The 20,459-nt window shown below is 45.3% G+C and overlaps 1 protein-coding gene across 12 annotated transcripts in view; it reads right to left on the reverse strand.

The window, feature by feature from the left end:
• LOC121590998 (complexin) overlaps positions 1-19,718 on the reverse strand; it is a 166,213-nt gene extending 146,495 nt beyond the window's left edge. Inside the window, exon 1 of one of the 12 annotated variants that reach the window (XM_041911259.1) lies at positions 19,649-19,718. The gene's annotated coding sequence lies outside the window, so the exon portion shown is untranslated. The other 11 variants (XM_041911264.1, XM_041911263.1, XM_041911255.1 and 8 more) reach the window with 11 other exon arrangements.
• Positions 19,719-20,459: the final 741 nt, after the last annotated feature.

Raw genomic sequence — 20,459 nt, forward strand, 5'->3', positions numbered from 1 at the left:
ACGTCAAACCACACGGCAATCTTCCTACCGAATGCACTGAACCGTAAGCTAAAATTACACTTTCATAATTTCAGTTATAGACATAGGAAGACTACTTTCAATGACGTCAGGAAACATACAGCGCGCCATTGAATGCCCAACTGATGTGTGTAATTCATTCATATCTTCGAATAATCGACTCGTGCGAGTCGGTATTACGATGGGGGTTCCCCCAAAAATAGAAATATCCCAAAATTAATCATTACTTTGCAAAGATGACATCGGTATCACACCCCGCTGCGGCGGCACCCAATTCAAACTGTTATCTGCACAAACGATGCTTACATGCAAATCACTCACCCAATTCACGTTTGTTAGCTAATTTGTTCGCACACCATAGCGCTCACCCAATCTGCCACCGACCTCAACTGATTGACACGACGACGAGCGATAGACGACTAGATAGGCGACACGGTTAAGACAGATAGCTCTCCGCGACAAGCGACACGGGTAGATACAGCAAAGCAGCCAGGAACAGTGATGGAAAAATTGAAGAAAAAAACTGAATTTTAAATTCACCCACAACACCGCAACCTTCAGCAAGTGCTTCCAGCGATTGCAAAAAATTCGAGTCCAACTGCGTTGCTTGATAGGGAACCCATTAATCATTCCATCATCTCCCATAAATCTTTCCCTCTTGCAAAGCGAGTTTTTCGGTGCTGGCACCATATCCTACCACTAGACACTTTAGCCCACCGAAAGCATTAACTGTGCAGTCGGTGTGTTCTGTTCTTGTACGCCCCAGTCCGTTCTTGCAAAAGTTGTGCAAACTGAAGGGGCTAATAGTTCCCGGAAGATTACTGGCTACTTTTTGCCGTGTGATGGAGCATTATAAGTGCTAGAAAGATTGAACGAAAGAGTGCAACAAAAAATAATCCCGCCTGTCTGTGCTTTGACTTGTAGCCTAGAAAAGGGGAAAATTGAAAACTTCCTTCGCATAAATCGATTATCATGTCGTTAATGTTGGGCAAGTTGGATAGAGCGCAAAAAATAGCTTCAATGGGAAAATGGGTCGTCGTCGTTATTCTTCAAGTAAGGGTATGGTGATAGGCAAAAACAAACACTGGTGAAATATATGAAAAATAGTGGCCGAGATCAATTATATGCTTCCAAACTCTCTTTGTTACCGAATGCGAATAACGTTTCATTCCTCCGCGGATTGCCACGAAGATTCGAATAAATGGAGCATAGCATGCAAATTATATCGCACACTGCATTCTTGCCACACTAAAAGTCGTTCGACGATCATTCGCATATATTTCTTGGAATATAATTTAAAATAAGCCGTTAAAATGATCTCGCGAAAAATCAAGTACAATTAAAAACATGACATTGATTTGTCGGATACTAATCCGATGCCAACGTCTCTAAAAACATAATCGCCGTTAAAGTAAAAGAAGCGAGAAACGCCCAATGGACCACACTATTCGATGCGAAACATCTTTCCAGGTAACAACCGCATTAATAGCCGTTTATAACTGATTTGATTTGTTACGGCGATTCACCAGCCCGCGCCGATTTATTGCTTTCTTTTATAACAGCTGTGTCAAACTCATTTCATCAGAGGGCCGCTAGTACAGATTTTCAGTGATTCACGGGCCGCAAAGGTGAGAATAAAAAATATTCCTCAATATTTATATAAAGTACTGTTTAAAATCATTATTGTTAAACAAATTGACTTTTTGTACTCCTCGCTTCAAATTAGGAATAGTTTCCTATTTACAAATTCGCTATGTTATTTTTCATTGTGCACTTTTTTATTTGGAAAAAAGGTTTAATGTACTTTTTAAGTCACATGCATTTTTTATCCTTATTATTAAAATAGGACATTTTTCATTAGTCGCGTTCGAACACGGTAGTTCTGTTACAAAATATCCCCAACCACACTTTTTCACCAAGGTATCTTTTTCGCGAGCCGAATCTTTTTCAAGCCATCCAAGCTATCCATCGCTGGATGAATAACAAAAAAATGTGCCTGTAATTTGTTGACAGATCAAGAGAAAAATTGTAATAAAACGTGTTTAAACATAATTTTTGCTAATTTCCAAGTTCCAAGAACCCGTATTTTACAAATAATTTTGTTAAATTACGATAATTTTATCTGACAAAGATTCGTGGTAGGTGATCCTATAAAGATCGGCAAATCTTTTTTTGATACTTGAAGGGAGATGATTCGCAAATTGAGGTTTGGACTGTGCGAGCTAATCTATGAATAATTTATACATCGCAGGACTTCGGCATTTCGATTATTTTAATCCTTAATCTAAATACTCATGGCTTAAGCGTAATCATATCATTTTGGTTTTGATTTTTGGGGAGGTTGGAAAGTACATTAATTCGTCTTGTAGAATGTGGGGTACACATAATTCCAACTTGGCTACAATCATTTTTATTAACATTTATGGTGGCATGATTATGAATAAAACAGAAGTTGCTTCAATCGAACATCAAAAATGTAACATTCTAAGGTCGGAGCCGTGCAAATTCGTTCGAAAAAGAATTTCGGAGCCCAATTAATCCTTTACTCGGCACTCGGGGGCATGGAGATGGTCAAAATCGGTAGGACCGACCGGATCCATTTCTCACTGCAGATTAGCGTGCGACAACCGATGACTCCAATGGTTCCGAATGACATCAAACGGCTCTATAAGCTTTGGTCGGAACCGAACGGAACTGTTGGTTTGATTTCGACGGATCAGGAGTCAGAATAGCTAAGATCAAAAATGGTTTTGAGTCGTGGATGCGATTCTGACAATCCATCACTAGTTGTTGCAAAGATTCCAAGTGTGTGTATGAAAGTATTTTCATTTCTTTTTCGTTTGAAGAAGGTTGACGCAAATCTATTTTTCCATATTTTTCCATAGAATGTGCAATCGAGTGTGCACAAAATTATGCCAATATTCAGAATTTCATCGAAACATAATGAGTTTGCATTCAATTCAATTTTTTTAAGGGTTTCGATTGTTCTGTACGATTGTGCAGCATAAGTTTATGAGATGTTATGGTTACTTTTATGTTAGATTCTAAAAATATACCATCAAAATGATTGTTCTCCTCTGGAAAATTTAATACAATTAGACAAATAGTAATAACAGTTTTTTGGTTTGCAGTGATTTTAGCAATTCTCAAAATATTCTCGTGGGCCGCATTCAGCATTGACGAGGGCCGCATGCGGCCCGCGGGCCGCCAGTTTGACATACCTGTTTTATAACATCTTAATATGCCATTCAATTTCAACCAAAAACAAAGACTTCACTAACGCACTAATGAAAAATAACACTGTTACGCTGCAGGAGAGAAGATCAGCTTTACCGCGGAGAGCAAATTAAACTGGTCAACATTTTGCTAAGCTTTGTCACGCTAAATTATAACAACCGAAACAAAAAACAGCCACCACACACAACGCTCTTGACCGTCAGCCGAGTTTCTCACGGTTTATGGGAGGCTATTTGTGCAAATGTTATGTTTTCGCTCCCTCTCCACGCCTAAACGCACTGGGCCAAAACGCAGCGCCAGCTAAGCGCAAAGATGACCGCACGATACACGGCTTAGCGAACGAGGTGCACAAAACGTATGGACGAAAAAGTGCGCCTGCCGGTGCTAAAAGATTCACTTTTTTCTCACACCACACAGCGTGACAACGAGCTGGACTGTACATGTGCGTATGTGCGTCGCCCGCCGCTCTTGTCTTCTTCACGCACGCACACAGTGCCTTCCCTTGGCCCGCCCTAAGCTCGATTGATGAATTCAATGTCAAATAATTATTTCTATGATGATGTTCATTCTTCCCCTCGCTGATCTCATCTCGACTGCCCTCGAATCCCCTGGAGGGAAATTTTGGGGTCGCGTAACAGCTCCACGTGCGTCACCGCAATGTATGTTTGCGTAGAAACATGCAACGTACCCCAAGGGTAGGCGACACGCGAAGCATCATCAGCAGAACAAAAACAAACCATCGATTACGGGCACGAACTAGATGGGAACAGCAAAAGCACCAACAACACAAACCCTCAGCATGCTTCCGCCAATGAAAAAGCCCAAATATTATTGCTCGTGTACAATCACACACACACAACACAAAAGCACACAAAATCATTACAGACCCGTGCGTGGTTGTCTACTTCATTAAGCTATCATGCGATCGATTCGACCGTTCTGCTTTCGGTAGGAATGCCATGATCTGCCCATTTTATATAAACACACACACGCCTCCTGGCAGTGACACCTTCTCTACTGTTTGACCGACCCGAGGAGCGGTAGCGATCGTATCCCACCACCATTTGTGCCAAAAAACGCCGGGGTTCACGAACTACGATTGACACGTTTGATTGGCTGCCAAGGTTATCCATTAGTACACGTTGCTGAGGATCGCCTCCGGCTACTCACGGGAAGGCGTCTGGAAGGCACCACAGATAAATGGCACCGCACCACAAGCTACAATATTATCAACGATTTCACGGATCGCGCGGCGCGGCAGTGCTTGATAATATTGCCATTAGATTATCTCGTGTCCCACGCGCGTACGGAATTTTGTGTTTTCATCCTTGCGCAGTTTGCGTAAGGTGAGTGATGGCAACAGCCAATCCAATTCTTCTCTGGCACTGGCCGTCCTAGGCGGCAAAGCTTTTAACAGCCCACAGCTATGCGCAAACTAAAAATGATCCCAATTTCCACGCGCACATACGATTGGCAATGGCTGGATGACTGCGGAAGCGTTCTCCAACCCATCTGAAGAAAAAATGCCGAGCACAACCTGTTCCCGCGGCGACGTGACGGCAGTGGCATAAAATCGATGTTATTTTATCACCTTCCCCGTTCGGACCGTGCTTCCCAACAAGTGCCGTGAAAAATGGCACCTGCTCTGCCCTGCTTCCCCTTGTTCCGGCAGCGAACAAGTTGATTAGAGGCCTGCTGCCTATCCACCCCAAACTCGCATCGATCTTTCATCCCGCTGGAGGGCGCATTATGCAATCCACAAGCGAAGGAAGCGAAAAGTCTCCTACTTCCCCGCTAGCGATTGCCGCACACGCGCCAAGGGCTGCTGCCCGTAATAAAAATGACAATCACAAGATTTATTGGGTGATTTGGTGGGTGGTTGGCTGTGCACGGCCAGAATTACCTGTCATTTGATGGTGATGGTATTGGTAGCGGGGTGGGATGGGATAATGGGAAAGAAGGAGAGAGTCAAATCAAACATGGCCAAGTCACCGTGTTCGATGATCACTGTCCCATCTGTTCGGGAATCGATCGGAAATGAAGGACGATTTGGGATGTTTCACGGAGAAATTGCGCGGTACGGTATAACATGTGGATAACTCACCTGAAACGAAAGCAAGAAGCAAAGAAAAAGAGGTGCCATTAGATTAAGATGTAAAATACACACGCTAGATAAGAGATTGATTGCTTTTAGAGGGGTTGCAGTTATTTACATAGATTATTAATGCGCCACTATAGCGCTGTCCTCGCGACATCATTCAGAACCTATGTGGCAGTCATCAATAATGTACTTTGATAACTGTGCATTCCATCAACAGAAAACTCCGCACACACAACCACATCGAACGAATGTTACGCGCGACTGAACCTCATCAACCAGTGCTCGAAAAGAAATGGTAATTAGAACAATGTTCATTTTTTCATCCTTTTTCCCCGAAAACTTAATGATGAAATTCCCACTTTTCCCACAACGCATCACCATCCGTATCAATTTACAAACTGGAGCACATTGTCCCTTCCGCACGACTACTGGTGCTACCCGCATATCAGCACGGGATGGATGCTACGGAACGGACCATTTGAGACTAATAAGATTACGGTGAATGATGCAGCAGATTCTTCCTCCACTCTCCGTCCTCGATAATGCACACCAGCACCAGCGATGAAGATTAGTAGCATTCGCTCCGTTAATACCGTTCGCCATGATGGCTGGTGCACAGCCATTCGGAAGCGATGGGTTTCTTTTCTACGATTCGGGTGCTCATTTACGTACTTGCACAATAATGGTGGCAGTGGACTTTCTTCCCCATCGTCATCCTTTTGCTGCCCTGCCCAGCGTTCCATTAGTCAAAATCTTCTTCCGGTTGCAGATTTTGCTCGGTAAACTAACCATACCGCCACCACTGTGTGTGCGGGGATTGATTACTCAACGCAAGGAGTAAACGAACGATACGTCGAATCGTTCGTGTTGCGGATTTGTGACTTTGTAGGAGGCGAGCCAACGTGCACTAATGATATTATACTTATACAGCACTCAAGCGCAGCATGACGATGGCTGCTGGCCCGATCAGAATGCAGGGACAAAAACTAAGTCCCTCCCCCCGTTAAGAAACCAGAAGAATTTGCGCTCAATCAGCTAGTGCTCTGTGTCTTGTCTGATATGACCTTAGCCGGACAGCTTCATCTCCGGTGGTACTATTACGCTCAAAAGGAGAGCGTGAGAAGGGCGTAGCGCAACCCGGCGTAGAGAAACGAAATGTACGGCAAACGGTAGTGATGACTAAGCATTCACGGAGAAGCAATTTTGTTTGCGTTTTCCCACTGTACGGATTCTTTCTTTTTACGCTATCTCTCTTGCTCTCGCTCTCTTCAACTGCCACATCAAGGCTCTTGATGTTTACCGTAAGGAATGGAGGCAACTTTTGGCACGTTGATTGGATTTTGCACAGTTTCATTTTTTGGCTCAGCATCATCACCTTTACGTTACCAAATTCAATTCCCCTGCTTAAATTGATCGCCCATTGCTCAACACAGGCAGGCTGGAATGAAGCCTTTAGCTTAATCTTTAATTAAGCGTAACATTATCAAACTCGAAACCCTCATCCCCTCATTCCGTGACGGCAGGACAAGACAAACAAAGCCAATAAATTGTGCCACGGATAGCTTCTTCGTGCAATCAAAACAACAGTACCAGCAACAACGCGATATTGTTACTCACAATTAACGATGCTCCAAAGTAGTTTGTAAACACATCCTTCGTACCCTCCGTTTCAGCACTTTTCCTTTACTGTGCTGCGCATTATTAGCGTATCGGCCCCGGGGTGGGGGACTTATCTTAATGATTCCCTTCCCGTCTAATGCCTTTATGCCGTGCCCGGAAGCAATAAATACCTTAACCGAAAATCAATAAACGATTGCAACTAACGATAATGGCTCACTTTGCACTCCCTTTTGCAGTCTAATCATATCTTCAACTCGAGCCCACTGCCACTTGTGCTCGGGCCAGTAAACAAAGTAAAGCAAGACCTGCAGCCAACCCCCCATGCCGACTCCAATGTGCCTTTTTGGCGCGTGAATTAATGCTTCAAGCAGCAGCAAACGACCACTGATTTTTGCCGTGCTTCTGCTCGGCCATTTATTTCGTTTCGGGGAAAAAGGTCCCACTTGATTAGAGGACGAAAAAGGAGCATCAGTTGAAAATGGGGGATAAAGCTTTTTAACCTTTCACAAAACTCTTCCTTATAAGCGTAGAGTGTTCTTTGCACCTTTGCCGGAAAACGGAAGCGCGATACGCCAAAGTTCCGTCCCACAACTCAAGGAGCAATCATAAATATCCTTCCTGTGTAAAAGAACGTTCGGTAAATTCGTTGAAATGGTGTCGCATTACGCAAGGTGGTCAAGCCACCCCTTCCCATGGAGAGGCCTGCGGGGTTTAGCTGAAAGATTAACTTTCGCCGAAACCTATCGTCGGCCGTTAATTGAAACGATACACAGTTTGCACGATTCAAACGAATGGCTTCGTAGTGTTTTCCTCGGAATGATGGTGGTTGATGAAAACTGCTCTCCACTGTTACACACATTTAAGACGAGTTTACCTTTTCCACTCCATTAATTAAGTCTGGCATTAAGAATAAATACCAGCTAACGCGGCGTGTCTTTCGACCGAATATTGCATTTACTGGTATTGACATCCCAAACATCACTAAGGAAAGGGGTTCCGTTACAACAACTAAAACTAGCTTTCAGGAGATTATTTTATACATTTCTATCTTTAAACTCCACCCATGGTAAATATGGTTTAACGGCGAGGATTTTCTCACTCTCTATAATCTCGATTAAAAACTCTACCCAAACCTAAGCCTGCATATGGCGGTCGGTAAACACCGCCATGCCCGTAGCGCGTTGGATGCCCTTCAAATCGGTGTGATGATGATGGTGGTGGTGTAAAATCGTGCCATTAGAATCCCGCTGGCAAGCATCAAACCTAATGACACTGACACACACTGCAGGACACTCAGTGCCCGAGCTCATTATTTCCAAGCATGTCGCATCAATGCCAATCCTGTGCAAAAGCGTCCACAGCATTAGCAGAGGACAACGACGGTGCGGGATTGATGCATTACGATCACTCCAGCCACCCCCCGTATGTGTGTGTGTGCTGACGCGTAAAAGTGTTTGTTTGCACGCGCGACACAGCACCATCCGTTGCTTTCGGTGCTGGTGCTGGAAGTATTATATGAGCTATTGTTTAGCGCAAACGCGCAACCTGTCCATCCGAGTGGCACATACTCGACGGCGTACGGATTTGCTGGCAGGCACCAACGCTAACACCTTCAGCGTAGGTACTACCGCAAGCCCGCGACGTTGGCGGTGAGATGAGTTTGCATACATTCCGGCGCTATCGCTAACGCGCGGGCTCACACAAACACACACACACACGCTATCGCCAAGAACAAATGGGACTCGTTTGTCGCACCAAATGCAAACTGACGCACGCCGGAAGCCCGTGGATGGATGTGGATATCATAGCACCACGAGGACGCTATTGTGTCGACGCGAACCTTGAATGAGGACTAATCATGTGACGGAACATGGGGTGGTGTGAAGTACGAGGATGCAGTTTTTGCAAAGTTATTTCATTGGATGCTGCAGGAGTTTCAAAACTATGTTAAATTGATGTCATCCTACAGTTCAACCAATGATATAGATTAGTCCCATTTTAAGAGATATATAGAACGAATTCGATAACCATTTCACCTGCAACATATTGTTATACATTCTAAAAGTTCTTCCACCTCCCATGAGTAAAGCTAATTGAACTGAAGCAGTATTACCCTTTTTCTTTATGCGATCCTCGTGTCAATAACTTCTATGCAGTTTGACGTGGAATATAGATAACGATTTTCCCCCCAACACCGCCAACCACACGCACACCCACATCGTTATCCGCTAGTTACCCAAGAACCCTGCAGCCTTGCTACCAAGCTGGCCGCCACCTTCTTGCACAAGGCAAAGTTTGTGGTGAATTATGTAATCCCAACTCCAGTACTTTACCAACTTTCCTAATCAATAGTCACCCCTTGTACGTGTCCAAGGTTGCCCAAGAACCATTACCCTGCAGGAGCGGCATCTAGAACGCCCAAAGACGAGGTAGATGGTGAATAGGAGTGACGAGAAATATTTGATGGGTTTTGATCAATTACTAGCAAGCAAAAGCAAAAGTCGGACGCGATGTGTGTGCGCGGCAGCAGGAGCAGCACCTAAACATGATTACGTAAAGCACCTGATAAAGCACTCACGAGGCGAGCGGCATCCCATCGACATGATAAATCGATTTTAAGCTCCCACACGCGGAAGCACGACGCTGGGCCAATAATAGATGTATTGAATTCTTGCCCGAACTGCTCAACGTTTGGTTTTGTGGGCGTAAGCCACCGAAAAGGTGCATCTGCATGCTTTGCCGAGCTTACAGGCAAAAGTCGAAAGAAACTTTGACACGCTCTCGACGTCGACCAAAAAAAAAGCGTTATATCGCGACCCGAAGATCTATCGACGATGTACTCACCCCGCTCGCGTTGTGTACACACGCCTTCAACGCCGAACCGCACCACATCCATTGCTGTCTGGAATTGACAATGACATACGACTACGCTTCCAGCGCGACAGCTGCATCGACGAAAGCTGCCATCAAGCGAAACCGCGAATACTGGCCCGCTCTCCCTGCCGTCTGCGTAGCGGAGTGTGTTAGCCGTCGTCAAAGATCGAGAGAGCACATGAGCCCTTCAAGCTTCAAGTCATTGTCAAATTCAAGAGCATCTACTCAGCTACGGAGAAGCGCGTGCAAAGAAGCGGGAAGGAAATGTGTTCTATGCTCAACCGGGGCACTTCACAAGAAGCATCCACCCGATCGATCGATCGCACTTCACGAAGAATAAACGTGATGAAATCGCTGCCATCTCCGCGCTGGATTGTTATCGCGATCTCCGCGAACGTACCCGGGAAGGATGTTATCGCAGTATCACACTTCACACCCGATTCCGTCTCAAGTTGCGATGGTCGCGGATGATTCGACGAAAGTACGAACGCTTTTGGATTGCAAACTTCAGCGCATCTCAAACCGTGCGAGGGTGATGGTGATGCAGCGTTGCCAGCAAAATACCGTTCAAGCACCGTGCTATAGTTTCGGCTCGCAAGGCAAGGTATAAATCATGCATTAATGCGCGCAACATTGTACCCATATTTTATGCGCCATGTCTCGTACGCTAATCTCCGAAAGCTGAGGTGCTTTTACCGTGCCCTAGCTCCCAGGCTGGCAGCGATAGCAACGAAAGGCTAGACGAGGGCCCCGAATGGCAAAGGTTGATTGCCGCCGGTGACGGGTTTGCACTCCGCGTTAAAACGTTTTCGTTTCAATTCCACGCCACATGAAGATTTCGTTCAAATAACGTTCCATCCAGTCCCCAGTGCTGCTCCCTATTGTTCCCGATTCTCTGGGTTTTCGTTTGTTTTTTTTTCTTTTCCAATTTTGGCAGCCACCATCAATGAGAGGGGATGAATTTTACAGCCCAGAATGGTACTGGAACGATTCGAAATGCTTTTACGAATGTGCACGTAATATCGAATCGTGATTTCGATCGGATTTAGCATCCAAAACCCGCCGCCATCATTCTATGCCCCCGATCGAGTCGTGTGACATGGCATGGCAAAATTGCACTGAAAATAGATTTTCAAACTGTGTGTCTGTTGATGCTGTGATGATTGCCGAGCAAGACAAAGAGGGCCAGCGGGGAAGCGGCGGTATTTACACACCCGCCAAAGCCGTCCCGTCACGGACGTGATGCAAAACTGTGACAGCCCGACCCACCCGAAGCGCTCCATACTCCATTGGAGCTGGTTCGAAATATTGAAATCCGTCAGCCAATCCCCGTCCAGATAGGCGGCTGGTGTACGAGTTTATAGAAGTATGCCAGCCAATGGGTACAGTTGATCTCCAGTTGCAATTCTAAAGTTCTGGCTTTTGCCGTTCTGTCCCTCGGAGTCACGTGTCAATGCAAGCATGTTTGAAGAACAGAGTACCGAGTGCAAAAAAGGCCACTGAGTAGCACCTAGAAAAGATCACATTCAAAGGACCCCATAAACGAAACGACGGAGCTAAGCTATGGTTCTGTCGATAATTTCTTATAGCTTCAGCTTCAACCATTCGTCAACAGCCAGCAAAATCAGGGAAAAGTCATTCCAAAGCCAACGACACCATGGACACCATAGCCGTCCGTTCACTTCAAAAGCTCCTGCGAGTGAAGTGTGCTTTTTTGTTGTTCCAACGTTCTCTCCACACTCTCCCCGAGTCGAGGAAAGCATAGACTTGAGCTATGAGTTATGAATTCCTTCAGCAAGGGCAACCGATTCGCAAATCCATCTATAAGTCCTCGCGCGCAGAACATCACGATGGATGAGATTGAAATTTTTGCCGCTTTTTCGTTGTTTTTCACCGCTCCATCAAACTGCCAACAATGAGCGAGCTAGCTTTGCCAATCGTACAACCCCCCAAACCCGGATGGCTTTTTATCAATCTTTATGCCGGGCTGTGTTTAAAACGAACGAACCGAAATATTGAACCGGGATTAGTCGTCCATCCTACCCAGACACAAAAAAGGGCATCAAGATGTTGTCCATTTTTTGTGCGTTCTGAGAAGGAGAGTTCTGAATGGAACGTTTTTCAAAACGACCGTTCATTCTACTCCCCTCCCCTCATCTTCTTCCTTACGTCAACAAACCTCGAACGAAACATTTCGACCACTAATCACGGCACTCTATCATATCAAATGCTCAACCGACGATAACGCTGCTTGCATCCCAAAACCTTCCAAACCTCACTCCTTGGTCAAAATTCTGCCCCGACCGCTAGCACGGGTTAATGTTTACCCGACGAAATATGATACAAACGGTACGTAACGTTGTTGCGGCCTACCGCCTGAATTCCTGTGCCGAAGGAATGCCGAACCGCACATGGCCAGCACTAGCGCCTACGATTTATGCAACCGTTTTGTAAGCTTCACCTCAGAGAGGGGCCCTGTGTTCAAGGTACGAGTTCAAATGAGAAAAGCTCTTCTTGTGCTAAGGCTTTCTTCTATGATCCCCTGCAGCAAGGGAATCTGTTTATGAGTCCCTGCTCCCCCTGGCCGACGACAGGTCCGGCGCTGTAGTGAAATTTGTAATCGAGAAAACGAGGCCAACAAATGTCATCCGTTCGTTTTTTTATGGATAGAGCCGGCGAAGGACTCACACACACACACATACACACACAAAGGCAGATTGCCTCCGGGTCGGCTCCATGTATGTTAGCCTTGGACGGGCCGCACGCACGCGAACACATACACACGTGGACGTAAAGGACAAACAGCCGAGAGGAGCGTCCTATCGACCCTTCCGACGCCCTTTGCTAGAGCCGTCGTATCCAGCTCAGTCCAGCCATTAATTCTTTATTTATATTACCTCACGTTTTACACACCCCGTTTATCGTCTTTCCCAACGTCGATGGGCCCCCGTCTACCCTGGATGGCTTACTACATCAAAAAACGATCCCTCGTCCAATGCCATCGCCGTACCAGGGGCGGCTTGCATCGACATGTCCGAACCCGGCCAGGACGAATGCGACCCCGATTCATTCGTACCCGATGACGGAACATCATCGTGACTATGGAAATGTGTGTGCGGGCAAGCTCGAACAGGACCGGTCGAGTTATTTTTGGAGTGTAAAACAAGGAAACAGTCAGCCGCGCTAACGTGCTGGACGTACCGATGTCTACAACGTAGTGCCACGACGGTTTCAATCGATTTCCCGCTCAAAGCGCATCACCGAAAAGTTTGCTTCCCTTCGTAATGGCGAACGGAGAGGGTACGGCATGGCCAACAAATGATTTTCACAATTCACAAGGACGTTATTCCATTTTCGTTTTAAATTAAATAAAGCAAAACGTAACTCAATTATGCATATTCGTTTCGTTTCAAGTTGGCAAGCAACCCAAAGACTATAACTTTTTTGTTTGGTCTAAAAACACAAAATGTCAAATGAAGACAAATTATTATAAAAAAATACTCAACCACTAGATGGCCGTTATCAAGCCAACCTCGTATCTGGAGAGACATGTGATTATGGTTGTGTTATTTTTGTCATCGCCGAAGGTTACAACCAAAATTCGAACGAGACTAATACCCCACAGTACAAGGTATTATTATAAAGAAAATGCTATGAAATTTGGGTCTAAAACACGCATCCGTTCTATCTCTGGCAGCCATGTTTGTAATTTATATAAAGCTCCATTCTACACCTCCTTCCTTCCAGTTTATCACGGGTCCATCGATCGAAGCGCAATCAATGACAAAGACTTTCGTATAATTAACCTACGCCCAGGTTCAAGTACCGCAGACAAAACCGTACAGTGAGAGTCCGTTATAGCGACAGGGATGCTACTGGGGCCACGTTATAAATTATTCTAACGGTCGGCCAACGGTACAGGGTCGGAGTCGAACTTCCTTCCACAATTTTCAATGCTCGCCAACACGCTTGCCTGCGAGCCGACCGGCACAAGCGGGGCAACGTTCATTGGATATGACAAGAGCAAGTTACATAATGAAAAACAAAAGATTCACATTGTTCCTTTATCTTTGCCAGGCCCTCTCGTCTACCAGGCCCAAGGAAAACACGGTCAACAACTCCGACTGGGGTGGCGCTGTTTGTGTTCGCCTTGTCCGGTGTTGTCTAGCAGCTTTTGAAGGATTCTCATAACATCGCCAAAGCGTATAGCCGACAGACTTTGACATTCAGTGGTTGAAAAGACTTTTGTTAATCCTTCGTAAAGTTGTTTTTCGTAGCATTAACTGACATTCATAAACGACGCGAAGTGGTGCTCTACGAAACTTGTACAAATAAAATACACTCAATTTAACATATTACTTGATAAATGATTCGAGATATCTTGAAGTTTAAATGATGTCTTGTTTTGTGTTACATCATAAACAATGTATATCAAACAATGGAAAGCCAAGCATTTGTACAAGGATCAAGGTACAACACAATCCGCACATAAATAGGAATGGAAAACATTTGAAAACAGCATTGATCACTAGCAAAGGATAACTCACATCAAGCTATATTTGTCTTAATTACAAACACCCGCATTGTTAATCGAATAAATGACCAGAATAATTTTAATCTAAAATACAACAATCTCTAATGGAAGCACCTCACTGTAGGCACACAACGAAATTAGTTTTGCGTATTAATTTATTACGATACTATTTCCCACAACGTGTACATTCCCTAACGTGTCGAACCTCGACCGACCACTTTCCATCATCCTTCTACAGCACGATACATTTATTATTGCTAGTTTTCCTGCTTTTCCCGCCCTCAATCCTGCTTCCGTTCCACCTTTCCTGCTAACCTCGGCGCTTTGTGCCGCTAGCTTTGTGATACAAATCGCCGGGAGTCCAATTATCGGTTGTTTATCCAATAAACGAGTTCTGTGTTTTTTTAGCTAGCAATATCCTTCACAACATCCTCCGGCGGACAGTAATAAAAACGTAGACAAAAATGGCCCTTCGATCGTGCATGAGCCATGAGGCCCGGGTGGCGGGGAACGGGAAGCTCCATCGACGACAACTTGGTGCGATTGTAAGCGGTTCGCTATTGTCATTGTTATTGTATTATCGTCTTTGAGCAGGGACGCATACAATGAAACCCCAATGGGAGGCAGACGGCACCCCAAGGCCGGTACTGGTGATTGCCTGCGGCTAGATATGCGCCAACTAGTCACCCGCAAACTAGCAATCGATCCACGCAGAAATGGAATCTATTTGCCAAGGGATGATGTGTGGGCGATGGAAACACAAGCAAAGAACAATGAGCAAAAAGGCTGTTTTGTTATTTTTATTTTTATTGCTTGCTTTGAGTGTTTCGTTGTTCTATCAGTGTACACAAAAAGGCACTCTTACGCTCTGTACGAAGCAGGAATGAATAACATCAACGGGTAAAAAATGATACTGTTTGTCTGCATGCATTCCAGCTAGAGTCAAACACGGTACGCTGAACTAATGGCACATCGGGATGCTGTTAATTGGCTGTCCGCTTAACAGGGCACTGTGCAATATTTTCAACTATTGCAACGGTAAATCGCAAAGGTAGATGAATGCAGGGCGCAAAAAATAAAGCATGCAAACCTCTACGTGAACAATTAACAAATATTTTGTAACACGTTTAATTGACGTACCAATGGCAGGATCGATTAGCTTTCGATTATTGAACAAGTACATAGCACATGAACGTTACTTGTTTTATCATAACATGGTATTTATTTTCTGTTTTATGCGCTGAACTTTCCTAAATTGGTATTAGTATTGGTATGATTCATCACTTAGCATTTTACGATTATTTTTTGCGGCTTGAGTGTTATTTTGGAGGTACATAATGTTAATGATCTACATTGCAATATGACAGGAATCAAAATCGTTTGACGTTGCTCAGTGGGGTCCAAACTTTCGGCCAATGCACCAAAAGCGGCTCTCGAGAGTCTAAGACAATGCTGAAGTTTAAATATAAAAACTGTAAGAAATAACTGTTTGGTAAGTTTGTATTTGCTTATCAAAACCATATTTTAACGATCACCCATTAGCTAAAGTAACGACAATTTGGCCCCTCAAAAAATTGACCCTTTATTCGTGAGGGAATGCGGCACGCCAACTGAAAAGTTTGAGAACCCCTGTTTTGGATGTTTCAACGAATTGTACTGAAACCAATGGTACGCAGTTTGCATACATTTAGGCGCATTGTATCGAACAATTCTTCATGAATCATATCGTGTGATCGTAATAACATAAAGGTATTTATTAAGTTTATGTTCGTATCAATTTAATTCATAATCACACAAATTTACTCTGGTATAGATATGTTTTTCAATAAAAACGTCCATAATTTAAGTTGATCAAAACAAATCGATAAGTTCGAAAATTGTACAATGCTCTGTATATTTATTCGATGTCTTTATCAGTTCACGTCATGCGTTCATAACGCAAAAATAATGCAAACACTCATTGCAGTGTGTGAGTAATGTGGCACAATATTTTATATACTTAACATGTCACAAAAATCGGTAAATTAAGTGGTTTTAATCACATCATGCAAAACAAATTGATCCACATTTGAATTATCTAAAAACTACTTGCTTTGTTTACACGTTGTGTTCCTATTGTTATGTTCACTAAATGGCACGATTTTTATCACCTTTTGAGTATGTAATTGTAAATGTTTTATTAATTATGAAAATGAATAAAAATTAAACATTGTATGTATGAATATGTACAAATATGTTATAACCTTAGTACATACATTTTTGAACCATTTCATCGGACGTTTTTTGATACATGAACTACAAAACTCCTATCTTTTTTTGGTTGCCATTCGATCATGGTTTAATATACAGTTCTTGTAAAAAAATTAACAAAAAAGCATTAAAGTAAAACAAGATGCAATTTTGAGCCAGTGCAATAAATAAGCTATATCCCTGCATTACTGTAACGCTTTACAGATGTTACCGAAAAGGAAAACTGCCACGGACTCTTCATTTCGAAAGTGTGAATAACCCCAATGACATCAGTTGTTTACACAACTGTGGTTACGTATGCATAGAAGTTGTAAATCAAATCACTGCAATTCCTCCACATCAAAAAAGGATGTACATGGTCCTTCGTATCGCAGTTTACCCACAGAGCAACCCTGCGGTACAGTCTGCAATCATCAGCTCTCCCTTCTGTACATCGCAAATATAAACTGCTGTTATTTAAACCACCAGTCACGTGACTCGCCTGCTCACGATCCGGGCAGCCGAAAACGGAAAAACACACCGTACGGCGGGTAGGAAAACCTAAACCAAACCCTACTAAAACAACGTCATCACGCGAACAAAATCGAGATATCGATCGAGTGGGACAGAAACTGGAAACAACAACAACAACTACCCGCAAAAAAAGAGGCAACGAGGATGATTCACATCGGCGTTGTGTCACAAATTTAAGCGAGCGTAGACGCCATGTGTCACGGGTTTGTGTGCCACCAGAGGTGAATAACGAAACACAAATTGAAACTTAATTCAATTAAGACTCACCAAGCAGAACGATAGTGCAAGTAACGAACGAACACGGACACTTTCAAACACACACACACGTGCAAACTAAAATGCACCCCGAGACGAGGTTGTTTTTTGTGCCGGTGAAATGCAATACTCGAGCACAAATTACTCTTCGCCCGAGGGGACTGCAGGACACACCAGGACCGCCGCGTTTGTACGCAGTGAAAAACAAACACCTTCAACGTGGTGTACACGGCATGCTACGACCGTTCGCTTTGCGCTTGACCTGGCAGATGGAGCTTCCGAGAACTGTCAAACGGTGGATCGATATTTGGGAAAACGGAGGAAACGCGTCCCGAAACACGCGCTCGCTCGACGGAATTCAGCGGAAAACACCCTAAACACGGCCGTGCGACACAAGTGCAGGAAAAAAACAAAAGCCTCTATCCTACCCCCCAGGAGAAAGAAAATAGATTACAAAAGCATATCACACAAACACACACATACAAACACATACCATTGGTTTAGTGGGGAGCAGTGGGTATACCCCTCTTCTCTCCCACAAGCGCGAACTGTCATTCTCATCTGACGCATCAACATGACACCCGCAGCGCGTACGGAACGGCAGAACGTAAACAACTTTACGGTTCCACAGTTTTCGGGCAAGTTTTTGCATTTTCTGGTGCATTTTTGCACCAGCACAACCGCTGGCGAGACAGGGCAGGTTTGCGATGTGAGTTTTTCAGCCGCACAATGTAGCTACCGATCGTGATGAAGTGGCTGTACATTCGTTTGTTATTGTCTACACAAGCTCGGCCGGGTCGAGGCAGATGCACGACTGCCCTTCCGTATGGTGCAGTGTAAACCGTCCCCACTCTCGTCACACCCTATTGTTACTAGTCACACACACACACGCATACAGCAAAAACGCATTCCAACTCTTCCCCCTCCCCTCCCCACACACATACACACACCACAAACTCCTCACTATTGGTCACGTACAACAACTACACACGAATGCTGGGGCACAGTTTGTTTTGCTCGCCGTCGGCACTGACTTCAGGGGACAATTGGGCAAGTTGAAGGAGCGCCCGAATGCGTGGTCACTACACTAACCCGAAAAATTGGTTTCCCTGTAGCCCCGGTCACCTCTTGCCGCGCGTCCGCCTGCTAGCACAACACCGTCCGTTCTCCGTGCTGGTGGACGACGACGTAGGTTTGTCGCAAAACACGCACACGTTCGCTTCGGAAAGCTTCGGCTCGCTTACGGTACCAGATTGAAGTAGCCCGTGCAGTACGGCAACAAAACCCCCGTAACGTAGCGTAACGTAGCCGCGGCCCGTCCAATGCGTGAGTTCCCCAACGTGAGTGTCGCTCTTTTGTCTCCGCTCTCGGAATCTCGGCCCTCGTTCAAACGCCCCCCCCCCCACCCCCCTTCCCAAGCGCTAACGTGAGCGGATGCTCCACTGTCGTGACGTACCGCGCTGCACACAACAAGCGTGAGTGAAATGCAAGATAGTGCTAGACCGCTTACTGAAGACGACACACACACGGCCCGAGATGTGTGTGACAGCAATGGTTGGTATAGTAACTAGTGTTGGGCCAACTATAGCGCACACTGTTCAATCGCACTCAAATCTGTCCACTTCGGCTTCCAGCTTGCCACGCTTGTTGTATCGATCGGTCGTTTATTTTTCCTTTTATATTTCTACTTTTGTATGGCTTTCTAGTTTATATTTCCTACAGCCCCACACCGAACAGACACAAGGGGTTGCTCTAACACTCCATCCATCCCTCTTCGCTTTCCCCTCATTAGGTAAGATTTTCCCACGGATGGACGGCGCACCACCACCGCCACCGGGGCTAGAGCGCTACCTTTCCCGGTCGAGGGCACGTATGGTGGTGAAATCAATCTGCATACACGCGCTTTTCCCGCACACTTACAAACACGCACAGATGCACACACACACACGTACACGCAAATAGAGCTGGTGCAGTTCAATTAGCACCCCAAAACAATTGGGAACCTAAAATTGTGTCCACCGAACGGTAAAACTAACAGCCGAATAAACTGACAACCGAAAAACATGCACACGCCAAAAACGACACCTCAACTCGACTTTTGGGGCACTCTTGCGGGCGCGTCGTTAAACGAAACGATGACGTAATGGGGTGCGCCTGCGCACCAGGCACCACCACATGCGCCCCGCGTATGGTCCCCTCAGTTTGCCGACCCTTCACCCTCCTCCGCGGGGGTCTGGTTTTCCTACCGAAAGCTTGTGTTTCCAGCTCAGGAAAAGCGTACCCTGCTGCGAGTGCTGTCGGTGAGCGAGTAAGGGCGGCTCACCCCCGGTTTTCCATGAGTGACTCACTCACGTGAGAAGCGAACCGCTTTTCTTCGCATACAAGAAACTTTCTCTGATACACACACAAACATAACCACACAAACACAAACACACCTAATCTTTACACCGTGGGGGGCAGAGCATCGGGTTTCCTTCGTTCCGATGAAGCCGATCGGCAGTTGGATTCGTTTCTTCGGCGTGCCTCACGTACGTTCAGTCCAGAATCGACATCCACATTCCGAGAGCTTCGGACATGCTTCCCGAAGGATGCTCGCTTATTCCCTGTAGAACTTTAACGACGCACGGAGAACGCCAGCACCGGAGAAGTGTGCACGAATAGAACAAAAGAGAGCGTTTGGAAAGCAGTCGAATGCCAGTTTGCGAGCGCGAACAAAGCGGCAAATTCCATCCTCCCAACAACCCGAGCCCGATAACGGGGCGGCCTCGCGCTTGCTGCTTTTCCTTTTGCGCGGAGAGCGCACGGCACCAAACGGTTGCGCAATCGGATGGAAATTTTACCCCAACGTCTCTGGCCAAACCATAAAGGGCTCCCCGCAAACGCCTCTTGCATGCTCCAACCATGCTTATCACCGATTACATGAACCGTTTTCCATTTTCCCGTGCCCGTAGTTTTTCGATCGCGCACAGACTTGTATCGCCCGTTCGGATGGGTACAATTCGGGGAACCGTGTCTTGGAACGGAGAGGGGGGGGGGGCATGGTTTCGATCGTGATAA

This window comes from Anopheles merus, chromosome 2R, assembly GCF_017562075.2.
Source record: "Anopheles merus strain MAF chromosome 2R, AmerM5.1, whole genome shotgun sequence".
Classification (NCBI taxonomy): Eukaryota; Metazoa; Arthropoda; class Insecta; order Diptera; family Culicidae; genus Anopheles; species Anopheles merus.